The sequence below is a fragment of the Lutra lutra genome, chromosome 8 (genome assembly GCF_902655055.1).
Source record: "Lutra lutra chromosome 8, mLutLut1.2, whole genome shotgun sequence".
In the NCBI taxonomy this organism is placed as follows: Eukaryota; Metazoa; Chordata; class Mammalia; order Carnivora; family Mustelidae; genus Lutra; species Lutra lutra.
The window spans coordinates 78,561,939-78,581,628 of record NC_062285.1 but is presented as its reverse complement, the minus strand read 5'-3'; positions in this window follow the sequence as shown (position 1 = coordinate 78,581,628).

Sequence of the window (19,690 nt, the reverse complement as noted above, 5' to 3'; positions counted from 1 at the left end):
ATTGCAATGGAAATCTGAAGACCCTCAGGTTTCTCAGAAGAAAAGCTGCACATGATTTGAGATTTCTTGTATGACATTCAATCTTGCTGAAAAGAAAAAAAAAATCCCATTAAATTCCAACTTCTATTAAGAGGGTAGCAGACCTTTAAACTCATTATCAAGATTTGCTTTTTTATATTTACTTTTTAAAAATGATTTATTTATTTATTTGAGAAAGAAATAGAGAAAGTGGGGTTAGAGGGTTGTGGAGGGAACACAAGGAGAGAGAGGAAGAATCTCCAGCAGATTCCTATTGAGCATGGAGCCCATCGCGGGGCTGGATCTCAAGACCCTGAGGTCATTACTTGAGCCAAAACCAAGAGCCGGTTGCTTAACTGACTGAGCCGTCCAGGCACCCCCTTGAGGGTTGCTTTCTTTTAGACCATTCAGTGGGTTGGGTATTTACTTGCATCCAACTGTGAAGTTCCTGAATAGATGCTCTGGAATTCTCCAAAGAAAGCCAGACTCAGTCATCCCAGTCTTTCTTACTTCCCATTTCTGCCTCTTCATCCTCTCAACCAAACACCTGGGGAATGCTGGGATCACCTCTATCTGACACCTCTTACCTTTTCACATCTTAGAAGAAACCTTCTCTGTTAAGCAAATGTTTCCTCCTCTTCATCGATGTTTCCTCTCCTCCTCTTTATTACTGGGGGGTGCTCCTTGGTTGATAATCTTTGGGTTGTCTCTTGCCTACAAGGTAGGGTGTTCTCTACATTCCCTTCAGCTTTCAATGGTCTTCTCTGAAGGCCTTCAAACATCAGCCAGTGTGCTATCATCTTGGCAATTATATTGATGGAAGAAGATTTGATGTAGATGTGAAATAAATAAAGGGGATTAAGAGGTAGATACATAGAATGATAATCTTGGGTGCATCAATACGTTTTGAGAGGTAACTTTTCCCTCGTGAGGGTCTATTTTTCTCATTGGAAAAATTATATATATTATATTATTAATATTATCATATTATATATATTTATTATATATGATATATATCATATATCATATAATATTATATATATGTATAAAGAGAGAGAGAGCATGCACGCCAGATAGAGACAGAGACAGAGAAAGAGGAAGAGGGAGGGAGAGAGAGGAAGAGAGAAAGAGAGAGAGATGGAGAGAGAGAAAGAGTGAGAGAGAGGCAGGAAGATAGAGGGGAAGAGAGAGAGAGAGAGAGATTTATCATGAGGAATTGGCTTACTTGATTGTGGAGGCTGAGAAGTTCCACAGTTTGCCATCTGCAAGGTGGTAACCCAGGAAAGCGTGTGGTATATTTCACTCCAGGTCCGAGGGCCTGAGAACCAGGACAACTAATATCATAAATCTGAGTCTCAGGGTCAGAGAAGATGAGATGAGCTATCTTGGGTCAAGCAGTGAAGTAGGGTCAAAAAAGAAGATAATACCTCCTTCTTCCACGTTTTATTCCATTCAAACCCTTCAGTGGGTTGGTTAATACCAACACACATTGGGGAGGGCAATGTACCTGAGTCCACCAATTCAAATACTAATACCGTCCAGAAACACCCTCCAAGACATCCAGAAATAATGTTTAATCAGGACCCATTGATAAGTCAAGTCGATACATAAAACTTACCATCACACCCACCATATAATGATTTTATGATTTCTTTTCACATTTTTCAAGTACTTTATACATAATTAAAAAAATGGCTCTCTGGGAACATTTCTCCTTCTCTACACTTAAATTCTCCATGGTGAGAATTTTAAGCCAGGTAGGAGCTAAGAGTAAACAATGGCAGAGATTTCTGGGCTGGTAGGACCATTTGATCCTCTGTAACCCATGTAATAAAGTAATAAGTAAACATTTATTAAGCACTTCATATGTGCAGCAACTATCCTTTGATTTTGAAGTATGTTAACTAATTTTTACCTTTACAATAACACGTAGAGATAAACGTGATTATCACCACTGACTGATCAGAAGCCTGAGGAATAGAGGTTGCGTAAGTTACCCCAAGGTACACAGCTGGCAAATGGCAGAGCTGGGATGTGAATCCAGGGAGTCTGGCCAGGAAGCCATACTCTTCAAAAACACAATGCTAATGAGGTCCTTGCACAGAGTTCATACATTCCACTGGCTTCTTCTATGTAATATAACAAATCTCATTGTAAAACCAGCTCTTCAGCTATAGATTCTACAATGCTACCATTGGTCCTAAAATTCTAGTACAAGCTACTGTCTCCTTGATTTCTTTGATGTAAGCAAACAAATCACCTTCCAGTTTTCACCCATTCTCTGTGCATGGTTGATAGCTTAGCCATGAAAATTTACTCATAAATCAAGGTCAAAGCCTCAGGCCCTACATTTAGTCTTTCCCTTCCTGTTTTCCATACTTTTAACAACTGTCAGGCTGAAACCCTTCCTTTTTCATACAGTCTTTTCTGATTAAAGTAGGGAGCTCTCAAATTCACTCATTTAACAAACAATTGTCAAGGACTTATATTAAACCACACTATGCTAGCACATAGGAAAACCAAGTTAATAGGATATACAGTCTTGAACTTACTGAGTTTAAAGTCAAGACAGGGAAACTGCCCAAGAAGCAATTAATGACACTTGGTAACTAACTCTCCATCTGTCAGAGATATAATAAAATTAACTTGCATAAACTTTTCAGATCAAAATGTTTTTCAAAAAAACACAAATCAAATGTAAAAATTATATTTCTCATTCCAGTCTTCTCTATTTCACAAATTTGTGGGGATTTTTTTTCAAAAATTTTATTTAGTTATTTGAGAGAGAGAGAGAGAGAGAGAGAGCATGAGCAGGGAAAAGAGCAGAGGGAGAAGCAGACTCCCTGCTGAGCAAGGAGCCTGTTGTGGGACTTGCTCCCTGGGCCCTGAGATCATGATCTCAGCTGAAGGCAGACACTTAACTAACTGTCCAGGTGCCCCATACAATTTCAGGTTCTTTTATACAGAAATTCTAAAGATAGGACATAAAATACATACCCATGTATGCACATTTGTAGGCACATGGACCATTATGTAAGGAAACAACTGTTCTTTACTCATGTCCTGATCAATAGAAAAATGGCACGTCTACCCTTCCCCTGTCTTGAATGTTCTTCTGCACCACCTCCACTAAAATCTCTTGCACACCTGCATTGTACTACAGGCGAGGGATGCACTGTGTAATTTGTTCCGAGACTTCTATAAACTTAGTTCAGGGATCTTTTATGTTGAAAATGATATCAAAGTATTTTATAAATTTTCCTGTAATTGCAAGATATTAGGAGTAAAAGAGGAGTATTAGATGAGCTCTAGAAAAATCTTTCTATTTTTCTGAAATTGGCCTTCAATTTCACAGATTCATACAGCAATGCCCCTCTAAGTCTTACCAAATAATTGATTCATGCCAAGCCTATTTTTAATTTTATGTATTTATTCATTCTAATTATTGATTTAAAAAATTGATGTGAAATTTACATAACATAAAATTAACCACGTTAGCTACAGTGTGCAATCAAACGGCCTTTAGTACATTCTCAGTGTTTTACAACCACCATCACTAAGTTCCAAAATATTTTCTTCACATCAAAAGGAAACCCTGTACCCATTAATGCCCCTCCCCCCAGGCCTTGGTGGCCATTCATCCATTTTCTGTCTTTATGAATTTGCCTGTTCTGGACATTTCGTATAAATGGAATCATATCATATGTGACCCTTCATAATAGGCTTCTGTCATTCTGCATGATGTTTCAAGGCTCATTCACATTGTAGCATGTGTCAGGACTTCATTCCTCTTTATTGCTGAGTAATAAATACTCCATTGTACAGATGTGCCACATTTTGTTTCTGCATTCATCCATTGGTGGAAGTTTGGGTTGTTCCACTCTTTTTGGCTATTGTGAATAAGGCTGCTGTGGACATTTGTGTTCCTGTGTTTTTGTTTCAACATATGTTTTCTTTTCCCAAGTATACAGTATATTACTACTAAATATAGTCACCATGTCTCTACCATGTCACCCTATGCCTCTCTTATAACTGAAAGTTTGTACCCTTTGATCAATGTCTTCCCTTTTCCCCTACCACCATCATTCTCCTGTTAATATAAGCACAACATTTTTTTTCGAGTCCATGTTCAATATTTGTCTTTCTGTGTGTGAAAGCCTATTTTTTAAATTCTCTAAGCATGTCTCATAACTAAAGGCTATTCGCACTGTTTCTGGTACTTACTCTCTGCACACTGCCATCAAGCTAATTCAAATTCCTTTTTTGAGTCTTGGCTTAGGTGCAGTTTCCTCCTGATGCCTTTTCTAACTCTTAGCCTGCCTGAAGGGCTTCTCCTCTGTGTCTCCAAAGCACCCCACAATAGCACCCTTCTACTCACAGGTCCCTCCCAATGGACTCTGAGTCCCTCTGGCTGTCAGTGCCACCAGGGATGAATATGATCGCAATCCTTAACACAGTGCTGGCTAAGAGCAAGTGTCCATATTTAAGTGTAAATGAGGGAATCAAGTACATGTTCCTTTTGAGTTTTTGAGGAAAAGGAGAGAAGATTCTTAGAAAGGATCTAAATGGAAGACAGCATATTCCAAACCACTACTTCTTAAAGGTAGTGTAGGTTCATTTAACTAAATGATTCAGGGAAATCAGACAAAACTTTAGCAACATCCTTGATTTTTTTGCTAAGTGACACCTATGTCTGTATGCCCGCTATCTAGTACAAAATCCTGCTAGTTGTAAGTTCTCAGATAGTAAGGCCATAATGCAGGTGTCTACTATAGAGAAAAGAAGGGTTAGCTGGAAAAATGACTGTGAAATAGACCCCAAGGAAGACTAAGGAGGGCTATATGTTCATCAAAAATATGATTTGGGTAGGAGAAGGGAACTGAGACATCTGAAGAATAACATTGACACGATGTCATCAAGGGCAGAGCCATAACAATGATACCTTGAATTGGGGTAATAGTTTGAAAAATATCTTTGTGCTTACCCAAAGGATAACCAAACTGTTTGTGCCTTTTCAATTTCAGGCATCCAAGTTATTTTCTCTATCTTAGATTAAAGCAGTTCTGGGGCCTGGGAGCTGGATTAGATGTCTCTCTTCTCTACTTTCTCATTGCACTTGTCCACCTTTGCAAATCTGCCTCATCTCATGGGATGTGAGCTGCTAAGAGTACCTCAGCCCAGTGCCAGGTAAATGGGGGGGAGGGGGTGGATGGATGCCTCAAGAAGTGTGTGAAATAAATAAATGGTGGGGGGATTATTGGATAAATGGCTTCTTCACATTTAAAACAAGGAATCTTGTTCTTTCCCTACCAGTTTTTCAGTTAAAGATCCTGAGTCCCTGGAGGAAGGGAATAGATAATTTGAGTGTCAGCTATCCCTATTCATTTATCTTTCATCCTTCAAACATTTGTCAATCAATTACTCTCTGGACAGTTCTCAAATGGGCACTGAGAATATACAGATTGAAAAGAAAAAAAAAATCCTGTCTGTAAGGAGTTTCTGATATAGCAGACAGATGATGTACACAGAGATCGAGTATCATTTACTATCAGCAAATAATGGTGGATCATCTTACTTTCTAAATTCAGGAAAATGGCTTTGTTTACTAAGTTGAGAATGACTTGAACATGAGGGTTTTGGCACAAGTCCAGCCACTGAAGGAAAACTCAGAGTTTATGTGCTTATTTAGCCATAATGAAGTTTAATTAAAAAGCAAGTATAGAAGATTACTCTTTACTGATTATTTAGATGTCACAAAATTTATTAAAAAAACAAGTATAGAAGTTTTTTTCTTTCTCTTTGAAGATTTACCAAAGGTAATTTTTATCCCTTTAAATCATCATCTAAATCATCTTTCATTTCTGGTAGCTCTTATGCTCTATCTTGGGGCAAAATGAAAAACTCACAAGCAGAAGTAGAAATACTAGTTATGTCCCAGGACTAAGAACAATTCAGTTCACCTGGCAGCATTAGAAAGTCTCTATTGCACAATTAAAGGGAGGAATTGCATTTATTCCTTTCCTACCAATTTTGTTTCACTATCAAATGACTGTAGGAGAAATAAAATAAAATAAAAATCTTGTATTTGAGTGTTGGCTCCACAGTTCACGATGTGTCCTCAGGAACCTCACTTCTGTGGGACCTCAGGTTCTGCCTTTAAGCAGAGCCTGATGTAAGAACCTGATGCAAAGCAAACCGGGCGGCTGCGATTTCAAGCACAGACTCCTCGAAGTTCTGGTCAAGCATTATTATGCTCTGATTCTGAGGGAGACACATGCAGTGTGGCCAGGTTAAGAACTCATTTTCTGGGACACAGAATTTCGGGGCTTTATTAAGTCAGGTGGCCCAGCATCTTGAACCCGGGTGCTGAGGTCACACAGACCTAGGTTTGAATCCACAAGCCAGAACTTACTGGAATTTAGTAAGCTAGTTGTCCTCAGGGAAGCTATGTACCTAGAATCTGTAACTGCATCTACAAAATGCAAATGAACCTCATGAAGTTGTCATGAGGATTACAAGACAAAGAAAATATCAAATGCCCTAGTTCTCAGTAAATGGTTGTACACTGTGCCTCCTCTCTGCAAGTACATCCCTCAGCTAGGACATGGGCAATGGAGATGGTGTTTGGCAGGGCCAGAGAGTCTCACAGGAAGCTCATAGTTCTCCTGTGCCCTAGATCACCTGAAGGTACCTGCCACCAGGGAAATTTATTTTCACAGACTCCAACAAATCAAAAGTAGGCTTCCCTAAAGTAGGACTAGATGAAAAAAAAAGTCTCAGACAAAGGGACCATAGTTGGCTATGCTAATACCCATTTCTAGGCTTTGTGATGCCAGCCATAGCTGGCAAGACTTCCTTTTCCAAGAGGGGAACTCCCTCTACCATGGCTTAGGGAAAAAGTCCAGACTTCACCCTCTCTCTTTCCAGAAAACAAGAAATCTCTCAGTTGGTATTTATGAGAAGATTGTCAACTTCACTCCAGCTGAAAGTCAAAAGAATGTCATCCTCTTTGCAGCTGAGTGGAGCCCACAGAATTTGCTGAAGGCGTGGAGGGGTTGTTTCTCCTCCGTGTGCCTGTCTGTTTGTGTGTGGGGGCACGGACAGGAGTCGTATTGGAATAACAGCCTCGGAGCTGGGATTCGCCTTGTGCTCTCATACACTGTGTATGTTGTGCATCAAGGATTGGAAGTGGAGCCAGAAATAACTCCCTCTTGAGACAGAGCAGGGCAATTCCTGCAGGTTTGGTCAAGGGGGTGGCCCCCCTTCATCTGTCTTGGAGGAGCGACTACTGACAGATTGCTGGGGTCCTTTTAGTTTGGACCTCCATGTGAAGAAGGGATAAAGAGCCCTGGGGAGGGGAAAAGAAAACCTGCTGGAATGTGAGGAGGGGCGCCCTCCCTCTGTGGGTAGGATACCTGCTGCTGCTTGGAGCCTTCGCCAGAAGCCCAGGACTGTCATGAGGGTGTTGGAGGGGGTCCACAGGTATACGTCAGATTCTGACTGGATCTGGCCACAATGGCACATCTCGTGTGTGGCCCAAATGTATTCATTCTGACTGATCCCTTTTACTTTTCCCCCAGTAGGCCTATGGCTGGATAACCCAATTATCTGGAGTGGAGCTGAGGAGACATAATTGGGCCTGTCCTGATAAACTGTCGACAGCTTCCACTCCTAACTCTTGGGAAGGTGGCTTGAGGAAGACATCATGGAGAGAATAAGCCAGGGTGGAGACTTGTGGAGTCTCTGGACAAAACAGTTATAACCTCCTGGACCTGATTCTAACGTGCAGTTCTGAGGTAAGTAAGGTAGGTTCCGTGTTCTATGTTCAGTTCTCCCTACTGTCTTCCAGTGGTTGTGGGGCTGGAGGACCATCTGTATCCCTCTTCTTCCACCTCCAGACCTGCTGGATCTCTTTGCAAGGCCCAACTTAGCCTAAATACAAATGAACTTCCCTGTTGTCATCTTTAGTAATTCTATATTCTCACTAAACTTGAAAGTAGGGAGAATATTATTTGGGGGAAAGGAGTGATGAAAATCTATTTTATAAACAACAATAGCAACACTAATAATGATAACACTCCTCGGATGAGCCAGACTCTCACTTCTCATCTCATGCTACTGTAGCCCTGGTTTGGCTGGCCTCCTTGGCTTGGCGAGCTTCATCCACTTCATCTCCTGCTTCTCCTGTTGGCTGAGCTCCCACCCTCCACTTGGCTCCTGTAGCTCGATTCCTGGCTGGCTATGCTAATCCCACATAATATTTTACGCAAATTTATATGAACCCCATTACAAAGCTTAGCAAAGAAGCACTGTTTCTTGTCCTTGATAAAATTAATCATTTATAACTTGGCTCGAAGAAACCAGTCCAACTTGTGGGTGCTCAGTTTTTGCTCAAAAGAAACATTCCCAGCCCGACTCCAAAAGAAAAAGATTTCCCAGTCCCTGTCCTGCCCTGGCCCCCCCAAAGTGCCGTCTACATTGGAAATTCCCACCAGTCTCATTTAGAACCACGCTCACAAGTTGCCTGGGAATTTCTCCCAGAAAGCTTCTATCTACCCCACCCCTTGGGGTTTGATTTCCCACAGACCCCTGGGTGGTTTAGATTGTTGTCTATATCAACAACATGATAAACTTATTGTGGCTGCCCAAGCTTCTCCAAAGAGTTGTGGGAATCATTTGTGAATTACTTCTTTGATTTTTCTTAAATGAAATTCTGTCTTTACTCATGTTAAGTGACTGTTCCCAGAGTGCAGTTTCTGCAGTGACACTGTGACATTAAGGAGGAATATGGGCTTCCTGGTTTTAACAGGAATGTGTGAAAGCACCAAACTCTGGATTTGCAATTAAGATGGCGAAAGTTCAGCACCAAATCACCTCAGTCATCCTCCGATGCCTCATTAATAAAGAAGGTAGCTGCTAATTTTTCACCACTGCAGAGAAAATCTAAGAACTGGGCCCATCCATACAGCCTCCACACATATTCAAGGAACACAGAATAGAATTTCTCTCCTCTTGTTTTCTTTAAGGAAAGATAAATAGTAGATTGTAGCATCTAGCACCTCAAACTTTTCAACAAGTAGGGAGGAATGGAAAGAGCATCTGTGGATCCAGTCGCTTCTCTCAAGCAGTGTGGGTGGTGGTGGGCTTGTGTGTGTGTGTGTTTCGTGCCGGGTACTGGTGAAGGGTTAGTTGACTGTGCTTATTACTCCAGCTTTGAGGATATAATTTCTGCCCTCCAGCTAAAGAACTGGTTCCCCTTTTGGCAAAAGACATCATGATCAACATAGACTCAGGGAACTTTCCAAAGTGGCAGTAAATTGGGGTGAGCACTGATGAGCACCACTTCCTGGGTGAATGACCAGAACCCCAATATATTACTTTAAAATAAAACATCTAATGCTCAGATGTGTGGTCAGATTTGTCTAAGTCACACAGCGACTTAGTAACTGAGATAGGACTAAGGTTTCATCCTTTAAATTCCTTTTTAAAAAGATTTTATTTATTTATTTGACATAGAAAGAGAGAAAGCAGAGCAGGAACACAAGCAGGGGGAGTGGAAGGGGGAGAAACAGGCTTCCCGCTGATCAGGGAGCCCGATGTGGGGCTTGATACCAGAACCCCAGGATCATGACCCGAGTGGAAGGCAGACGCTTAAGGACTGATCCACCCAGGCACCCTAATTCTTTAAATTCCTAATCAATGTTTTGTTCTTAATTTCACTTACTATTATTCTTTGTCTAAAATATTTCAGGCAACATTCTGGATACTCGAGCTATATATTATAATCCTTCCTCGAAGAGTTTTATACGATAGGATGCACAATATATTCATGTTATTTACTAAATAGGAAGGCAGTAAATATGTCTAAATTGACATCTGCCAAACAGCCTGGTTTTAATTAATGTATATGAAACAGTATCTACTTTACATGAGACAAGGTAAACACACACACTCGAATCCCGATCAGAACTCGGGAGTCAGAATCTCAAAAAAGGGCAGAGCCCCTGTGGCCAGGTTCTACACAGAGGAGGCAGAGCAAAGGTAGACTTCCCTTAAAATAAACTTGAGAAGATCATGACTTTGATCTTTTTAAATAAGGTTTTTATTTTAAAAAGCTTAGATTTAGGGAAAGGTGGCCAAGAGAGTAGAGTTCCCATATACTTGGCATCCAGGGTGCCCTGTGGTTAATATCTCACACTAATGTGCTATGTTTGTCACAACTAATGAACCATGTTGATCTATTATTAGATTTCTTTTGTTTTTCCTTATGGTTCTCTTCTCTACTCCACATTCCCATCTTGATAACATATTACATTTACTGGTCCTATCTCCTTAGGATCCGTTACACTGTGACAACTTCTCAGACTTGCCTAATTTTTGATGATTTGGACAGTTTTGAGGTGTACTGGTAAGGGGTCTGGTAGATGTCCTTCAATTTGGGGTGTCTGATGTTTATCTCATGATTAGAGTGGGTTGTAAGTTTAGGGGAGGAAGGTGACAGTGTGAGTGCCATTCCCATCACTATCAAGCGTTCATATTATCAGCATGACTTAGTACTGTTGATGTTGACCTTGATCATCTGGCTGGGGTAGTGTCTGTCAGATTTCTTCTACTGTAAAGTTACTCTTTTGACCCCTTTTTTGGTATACTCTTGGGAAGATGTCACTATCCATAGACCACACTTAAGAGTTGGAGTGTGATACCCTACCTCCCTGAGGGGGTAATAAGTGTACAGATTATTTAAATTTCCCTTTCCTTTAAAAAATTATACTAGATAGGTAATCACAAGAAATAATAACAGCAACAGTAGAACATAAAAAAAGGTGAAAGGTGAAGAGGTCTCAGAAAATACCTCATTCTGTTTTCCTGATTTAATGAGGACTGTATTGAATAATTTGCAGAGTACACACTCACATGGGGTCAGGCTAAATCATCAACCTTCATTATTCACTCAACATATGCTTTTTGGGTGCCTCTTCTTTGTTAAACTCTGGGTTTCATCATGTGAATTTAAAAGCACACTGCGTGGCGGGTAAAAAAATTGCCCCCACGCTCACTCGTGTGCAGATAAGAAAGTCAGGGAATATTTTTCCTGGGGGTTATTGACTGAGCTGTAAAGAATAGCCAGGTTTCTTAACAACAAGAGCAATGCTTGACTATACCCAACAGTGTGGTCTACCTCCTAACACCACTAAGCAGAACAGAACAGGGTGTTTTTATTAAATATTTCCAAGGGTAATCCTTATTTGCTGAGCCATACCTGCCACTGAGAACTCAAGGATTCAGCTTAAAGTTTTATTTGGCTTATCCTAGGATTCCATCTCCTCCAGCCACAACCTCCTCCTCATCCTTGCCCCCACCTCTGCAAACTATTACGCTGGCTATGTTTAGGTTCCTGCTACTGAAAGTAAGTACTGTGTGGACTATTTGAGTGGCTGCTGTTCAAACATGTTATCAATGTGTTTGCCTGGAATCTGTTGTTATAGGACTTTGGTGCTCTTATAAAAGTTCAATTTATGCTGGCACTTTCCAAATTGGTACAGTAGTCTTTTAGGAATAAATGAATATCGACTAGGCACATAGATAGCATTGTATTAGACATCCCAGAAAATGCCTTCAGACCCAAAGGAAGAGATTACAACACAATGGTGGTACTGGAAGGTTTGTGATCTAAAAATTGCCAAAGAGTCGGAAAATTCAATGAATTGGAAATGTAGTTCTCACAATAAAGAGAAAGAGCTGTTGAGCAGGCATGAGGATTGAAGGTAACACTGAAGTGAACAGAAGAGGTTGGGCTGGAATCAGCCAGAAAGGGTTAAATGGGGAAAGAATGAATCCTTGAAGATTAAATCTAACTTTTTTATCCATAGGTATGATATTCATTATCGCCCTCAATTTTTTTTCCCTTCTCTTTCCTGAGGCATCTCTGGAATTTTCCTTTGTAGTAAACTACTGTAAGGTATTTGACACCAAGAATACTAGTGGTCCCATGCTCCTCTTGGGACCGGATTAAGGCAAACTGGAAATCTATATTCTTTCTTTAGAGTTTTAGAAGCAGAAACTACTATTACCCACATAAGATTTAACATACATTTATTTCTGATATAGCACATGTTCAGATTTTAGAGAGCAGTCTTAAAGAATCTCATTATTTTCTTTGGCCCTCCCAATCTTCTTCTTGTTTTGGGAGCTTCTGTCACATTGGACCCCCTAAGCTAGTTCACTGAGTGTGCAATTATCTACTGTGAAAACATTTCCATTATTCTGTAATCTTTTTTTTTTTCTGGATGTTGCACTCATTTTTTATTTTTGACCTCAAAAATTACTAGTTTCAGATTGAGAAAGAGAAATCTTTATCAAGTTTTTGGGATCTTTGTCCCATGTGCTACATAACAGGAGGGGAAGAGAGCAACATAAGCACACTTCAGAGTAGGAAACACTGCTGAACCCGCCCCCCACCACATGGCATTTGCATGGTATGAATGGGATCATTTATAGGATTTGGCAGTCAAACTGGAAGTCCTAATGTCATTATGACTCAGGTCTAGGGAGAGAGAAAAGAGGTTTCTGAAAAAAAAAAAAAAAAAAAAAAAAAAAAAAAAGACAATGAAACCAAACAGTATCTGTCCTCTCTCTTTTCACCACAAATCAGTTTTCCCCCTTTGGTAACATGTAGTCATTGTCTAGCCAATTCAAGTTAATATCAGACTCACATTTTGGCAAAATAACCAAGGGGATTTTCCTTTTGTTTTCAGAGAAAGAATATGTTAGAAAAGCCAAGAAATTTTAAAAGAAATACTGGTCTCTTTCCTTATGACTGTCGACAAAGAGAAGCTTAAGTCACAGCTTAGGGCTTTCTGATCTACCAGCCACGCAATTTTAGAGAGATGCAGTATGATTCTCAGGGACGTTCAGACCTCAATCTATCAACATTATAGGGAGTTCTTTCAAAATCAACCCTTTTTATCATCTGGACTCTATATTTATTCTAAGAAAATTGTCTTTACATTAAGAGAACTTTAAAAATAAAAAAGATAAAAATCTATATTTCAAACATAGACAATATGTACATAATGAACTTATAAATATGGTCTGCCCAGATGACAAAGATCATCATGACATAAAGGTCTTCAAGCTACTAAATATTATAATGTTGTTTCATAAGATAGATTTATATAATTTCTCCTGTCTTCCCTGCTCTTCTCTAGAGGGGATGTATAAGGCATATATAGAGGCATATATAGATGAGGAAAGGACTCATTACTAATGTACTATAAATGTTAAAATATTGTGTTTATTTATCTAAATCTTTTATTTATTTATTTGAGAGAGGGAGTGAGAGCATGAGTAGGGGCATTGAGGGGAAGAGCAGAGGGAAGGAGAGGGAGAAACAGATGTCCTGCTAAGACTCCCAGGACCCTTAGATCATGACCTGAGCTGAAGGTGGCCACCTAACCAACTGAGCCACCCAGGTGCTCCAAGATTGTGTGTATGTTTTATTTTTAATTACTTCAAAAGATATCATCATTTACTATAATTCTTAGAAAGGTTGATCAAAAAGGTTTTACTTCTGCTAGGTCTACACTTGAGGGAAATGCATTTGTGGTTCTAGGATGGAGGAAAAAAAGTAGAAATGATAACAAATGCAAGATGCTTTTGTATAATTATCAAGTGCTGAGAGAATGATAAACTATATCTATCATCTGTCTATCCTTTAGATTATTGTTCTGCCCAAGTAGTTTACATAATAGTTTACTCTTGGCAACAGCAAAAAAATCTCAGCAACAGTTCCTGGTTCTTCTTAATCTGGCCCCACTATATCAAACCCATTTCATTTGTTTTCTGGTTGGTACATATATTTATTCTTCTACATTGATATTTCCACTGTCTCTGCATAAACTACCCCATTCCTTTACCACTGGGCTTTACTCATGTTATTCACACTCTTGCTGGAACACCCCTCCTTCAGCCTTCTAAAGTTTCAGATATTTTAATATTCAGCCCAAGGGCTTTCTTGAAAACCTCTTCACTTCTTCACTTCAAGACTACTTGGATTGCTTGTTTTTATTAAATCTTAAAAAATCCATGGGGCACCTGAGTGGCTCAGTTGGTTAAGCATCTGTCTTTGGCTCAGATCATGATCCCAGGGTCTTAGGATCTAGCCCTGGGTCAGATTCCCTCCTCGGTGGAGAGCCTGCTTCTCCCTTTCCCTCTGCCCCTCTCCCCAACCCCTGCACATGTGCTCTCTATCTCAAATAAGTAAATAGAATCTTACAAAAAATCTAGACTGTATAATTTTTTTTTATTTTAAAGATTTTATTTATTTGACAGAGGGAGATCACAAGCAGGCAGAGAGGCAGGTAGAGAGAGAGGAGGAAGCAGGCTCCCTGCCGAGCAGAGAGCCCGATGCGGGGCTCGATCCCAGGACCCTGAGATCATGACCTGAGCCGAAGGCAGCGGCCTAACCCACTGAGCCACCCAGGCGCCCCTAGACTGTATAATTTATCTCTTAATTGTTTTCTAATAATTTCCAAGTGAGTTTGTTAGTTTGACTTTTAGGCTATACTATTACATTCTTCAAAGAAGGAAATATATCTTGAATTTCTGCTATACTGAACATGAATCTTGGCACTTCTGGGCTTAAATTTGATGTTGCATAAAATACTAGAAGGTGACTGATTTGGTTTTGCCTATTTGATAAATAATCACACAAAATCTTTCAATTATTTCAAACATCTGCATGAAATGATTTTGTTGCATCACAACAGAAGGAATAAAATAAAGTGGTTGGAATGGGGTGTGCATTAGTGAATGTGAGTGAGGAAGGGATATGGAGCTTGGGGTACACTTCATCTTATTTATTCTTCTCTCTGAATTTGATATTATAGCCACCATTTTAAAGGTGAAGAGACTAATGCTCAGAGAGATTGTATAACTTGCTCAAGTTTGTAAGGCAAATATGTAACAGAAGCAAGATTTGGATCTTTGTTTTTTGACTCAATGCTAAGGTGCTTTCTACTATATTGATGATCAACTTTCTCAGCAAGCTGTCATAAAATTGAACATTAAGTGAATGAGTTAATTATTTCATTTAAAAATGAAATAAATCAGAATAAAATCCATGGTATTGATTTCAGTCCATATTAAACTTGAGGACATGCTTAGACATCATAGAAGGAGAGTCAGAGAAAGCCTCATCTAGGAATGGGAGCTGGATCTGGGGTTTGCAAATGTAAAGGAGGTAGACGGTGCATGAGTAATAACAGAGGCAGGGATAGTTGGGTATATTCAAAGACCAGAAAGCTTATTTAGAGCAGGAAATGTATTTCAAGATGAAGAGTATCGTTTGAGGTTAGTGTATCAGTCAGTTTGCTGCAATGTTGCTGTGTAGCAAACAAGCCCCATATCTTAGTGGCCTATACCAACTAACACTTATTTCTTGCTCATGAGTCCACAGGTTAGGTATGCCTCTGCTGGGTTTGGCTAAGATTTCCTGGGCTCAGCTGAATTGAGCTCTAGTCTACAAGCCATACTTATTCATCCTAGGACTCAGGCTGCAGGATCTCTGACAATTTGGCACATGCCCTCTAATAGAAGGTGTCAGAAGCTCAGCAGGACTCAAAGAATCTTGCCATGCCTTTTGAATCTTTGGCTCAGAACTAACAACATGTCTCTTCCATTCACTCCATTTGGCAAAACCAACATATTCACGCCCAGTATCAGTAGGGTGAGGAAGTACACCCTATTTAGAGGGAAGTGATGGCAAGAATGGAGAGAGAATGAGGAACCGTAAACAAATCAAACTGTCAAGACAGACTGGATAAATCACAAACAGGGGAATAGGCAGGTGATGGATAGCCATAAAATTAGAAAGGGGATCACAGGTAGGGATCCATGCATTCTTTTTTGCTAGGAAATGGCAGAAAGAAATCTGTGTTTCAGGAAGTTCAGAATTACAGTAGACTATAAGGTGTAATAGAGATAGAAAAGAATTACTTACCATAGAGAATAGTACATGCTATGGTAACAGAGGTGAAAGCCTCCAAACCATGAGAATTATATAAGTAATATATTTTCTGTATTTCCATTCATCTTTGTGGTGAAAAAGTAGGGAGACTTGCTAATGCCAGTTAGATTTCAAAGTTAGATTGCCATTTTTCTTTTGTGTACTCTCAAATATATCAGGCAAAATAAGGTATTTTCTTGAGCCTTAAGAGGATTCTAGTGTGAAAATTCTGACATATGCTATGGCACAGATGAAACTTGAGGACATTATAATAAGTGAAATAAGCCAGTCACAAAAAGACAAATACTATGTGATTCCATGTATATAAGGCATTTAAAGTAGTCCAGATCATAGAAGGGTGATTACCAAGGGCTTGGGGGGTTATTTTTTAAGGTTATAGATTTTCAAATTTATAAGATTGAAAGACTTAATGAGGATGGCTGGTGATGATAGTTGTATAACATTATGATTTTATTTAATATCACTGAACTGTGTCCTAAAATGGTAAAGAGGTAGGAGTGTCTGGGTAGCTCAGTCCATTGAGTGTTGGACTCTTGATTTTGGCTCAGATCATGATCTCAGGATCATGAAATCAATCCTTACTTAAGATTATCTCTCTCTCTCTCTGCCCATCCCCAACCAATTTTTTTTTTAAATGTGAAGAGGTAAACTTTCTGTTACATGCATTTTACTGCAATAAAACTTTTTTTTTAAAAAGAATCTAGTGTGATTGGATGCAAAGTTCTTAGAACCATGGTTGTTTTGGTATCCATAGGGAACATGTAATTACTATGACCACTGGGTCAGATTGGGTTGAAGAAAGATCTTCAAGAACACCAGACTCTTCAAAGTCCTGGCAGTCACCACTACCAAGACCCAGTATCATGGGATGAAAATCCCCCTGGATGAGGATTCAGGGGTCAGGAGGTTTTTCTGACTTTATTAACCATGAAAGCTTAAGGAATTTTTCAGGACCTTACCCAAATCAGGAGTCACTTTAAGCAATGAGACAGAACATGCAGGGTACCATGAAACCTGTGAAAGGTTTTTCTTTGACCCCAATTATCTACTCTAAACATTATTAAACCCCATTCAGATATTATCCACACAGGTTTTATCCCTCTGCTGAAAGATTTCTCTCATCTCAAGTCTGAGTGGTTCTAGACTTTTCACTATGCCTTTATTCTTATGGATGGAGAACAGAGACAGCTGATGACTTCTTCAAAGCAGTGGTAGGAGTTTAGTATGTTCTGAGCTCCTGATTATGTCTCCTTTGAAGGTAATGAAGGGTCATGGTAATAGTGATTCATGATTCTGCTACTTACTTGAGACAGGTTTCATGGGACCTCTACTCTCCCTTCTTTAATAGCAACATCAAAAGAATGGGAGAAGTATTATAGCTTTTATTTGTTACAATGTCTGGAATTTTCTTTCTGGATAAACAGCACACAGATGTTACTGTACCTTGCTTGCTGCATGACATGGGTGGATCCACACAAGAGAATTCATTTGAAAATTCCATAGATCAATGAACCAAATCAATAATCCAATATTCTCCATAGGCCAATACCACCCACTGCCCAGTTTTGGTTGTTACATAATAAATATTTTAAAAGAAGCACAATATAGTGTATATAAACATATATACTTATACATATACATATATATTTAGTAAATAAAAATATAAATGTACATATATGCCTTTGTATAATTTCTAATTATCTTTCCTTAGGAGAGCTGTTCTTTACCCTAATGCTATGTCCTATTTAACTTTTGGGGTAAAAATATCTCCTTTGTAATATAAAATTGAAAGGCTAATGCTCGGTGTTGCATGACTGTAAAGTTTTTGCCTTCTAGACTTAACATTTTCTGGGTAAGAGCATTGCCTTTGCCATCTGTTATCCATGTGGCCTCAAGTAACTGGGTTAACCTTGCTATGCGTCTCTTCAGGCTGTTGTGGGAATTAAATGAAATTATTTCTCTTTTCTTTTTTTTAATTTTTAAAAAAGATTTTGTTTATTTATTTGACAGAGAGAGAGAGACACACACAATGAGAGAGGGAACACAAGTGGCGGGGAGTGGGAGAGGGAGAAGCAGACTTCCCATGGAGCAGGGAGCCTGATGTGGGGCTCCATCCCAGGATGCCAGGATCATGACCCGAGCCAAAGGCAGACACTTAACGACTGAGCCACCCAGGCACCCCCAAATTATTTCTTTAACAAATAACAGTAGTGCTGACTCTAAGCCAGACCTTGATCTGAGCACTTTACAAATATTAATTCAGTGCTCACAACAAATTTATGAAATAGGCGCTTTTACTTTGATCTTGTAGGTGAGGAAGTAGATGTACCAAGAGGCTGATTGACTTGTAGAGGTCAGGTGGGGGCTAAGTGGCGGAACTAGAATTCTCACCAGGGAAATCCAGCTTCACAGCTCGAGGTGAGTGCGTGCTATGGTGTGTGGGGTTGGCCATTATCATAAATATCGATGAGCATTTTAAAAAATATCCTCATTTGGGCCAAATACTAATTTCTACTCTAAATGGCTTCCTAATATTTTTTTAAATTGTGATAGTCTGTGAAATTGAAAATTCAGGAATTACTCAACTGTATATCTTTTCTGAATCTCTAAGTTTCCTCCTCCCTGAAGGGAAACTAGTACTTTCTGGCTTCTGTACTGCACTGGATTTCTATAAAGATTAAATGAGATAACTAAGAGAACATATCTGGAGAAGTCATGACTGTGTGGTTCGACCCCGAGAAAGACTTTACTTTCTGTATGATGTAGGGAGCTACTGTGAAGGGCAGTTCAGTGAAGAGAGGCACGTTCCCCTCCCTGCCCCCACCATGCCCACTCGCACACCTCCACACTCGCAGAACGACCAAAACCCTTTCAGTGTGTTGGTTTAATGACAGCCAGGTTTTGGGCTATTTCATAAAATACAACACAGATCTGAAAATCTTTGGGCATCAGAAGGTCCATGACTGCTGCCTTCTTCATTGGGGGTTAATAAGTGGCATGAGAACTAAGGAATCTCAAGTCACTGTGTGCGGGACAGTCAAACTGTGGCGAGCAGAGTATCTAGGCTGCAGATATTTGCACAATGTTACTAGTACAAACACCCAAGGTACCAATGCTTTCATGGAAATTCTGGCTGTCCAACTGTATTAGCATTGGCTCAGGCTTGAAGCTATTTTCAGAAGCCTTCACAAACTTACAGGAAGTACCTTCCCTTTTTATTTACATTTGGCATTGTTATTTTTAAACATGGCACATGCAGGAAAACTCATTTCCTTTGCCTCTACGAATGCTCATGTTTTTAAAAATCACACACGTATGAACAATCGTGAAAACATATAACATTTTAGTTGAGCTCATCTTAAAACAAAAACAAAAACCCTGGAACACCCAGCTCTCACCTGATGGAGAGGCTAGAACTGATGGCTCTTTCTAGCAAAGCTTCCCAGCTCTCCCGTCTTGGTACAGTAGACGGACCCTCCCTGGGCTCCAGTGTGAACTGTGACAAAATCAATAAACAAATAAATAAAGTAAAGTAAAGGCCAGAGGCTCCGTGGAGAGTTGGGACTCCCTGTCTCTTTTCTGAGTAATGAATGTGGCAACCACAGAAACCGGGAAAGGACTAGGATCCTCAGATCTGCAGCCAAC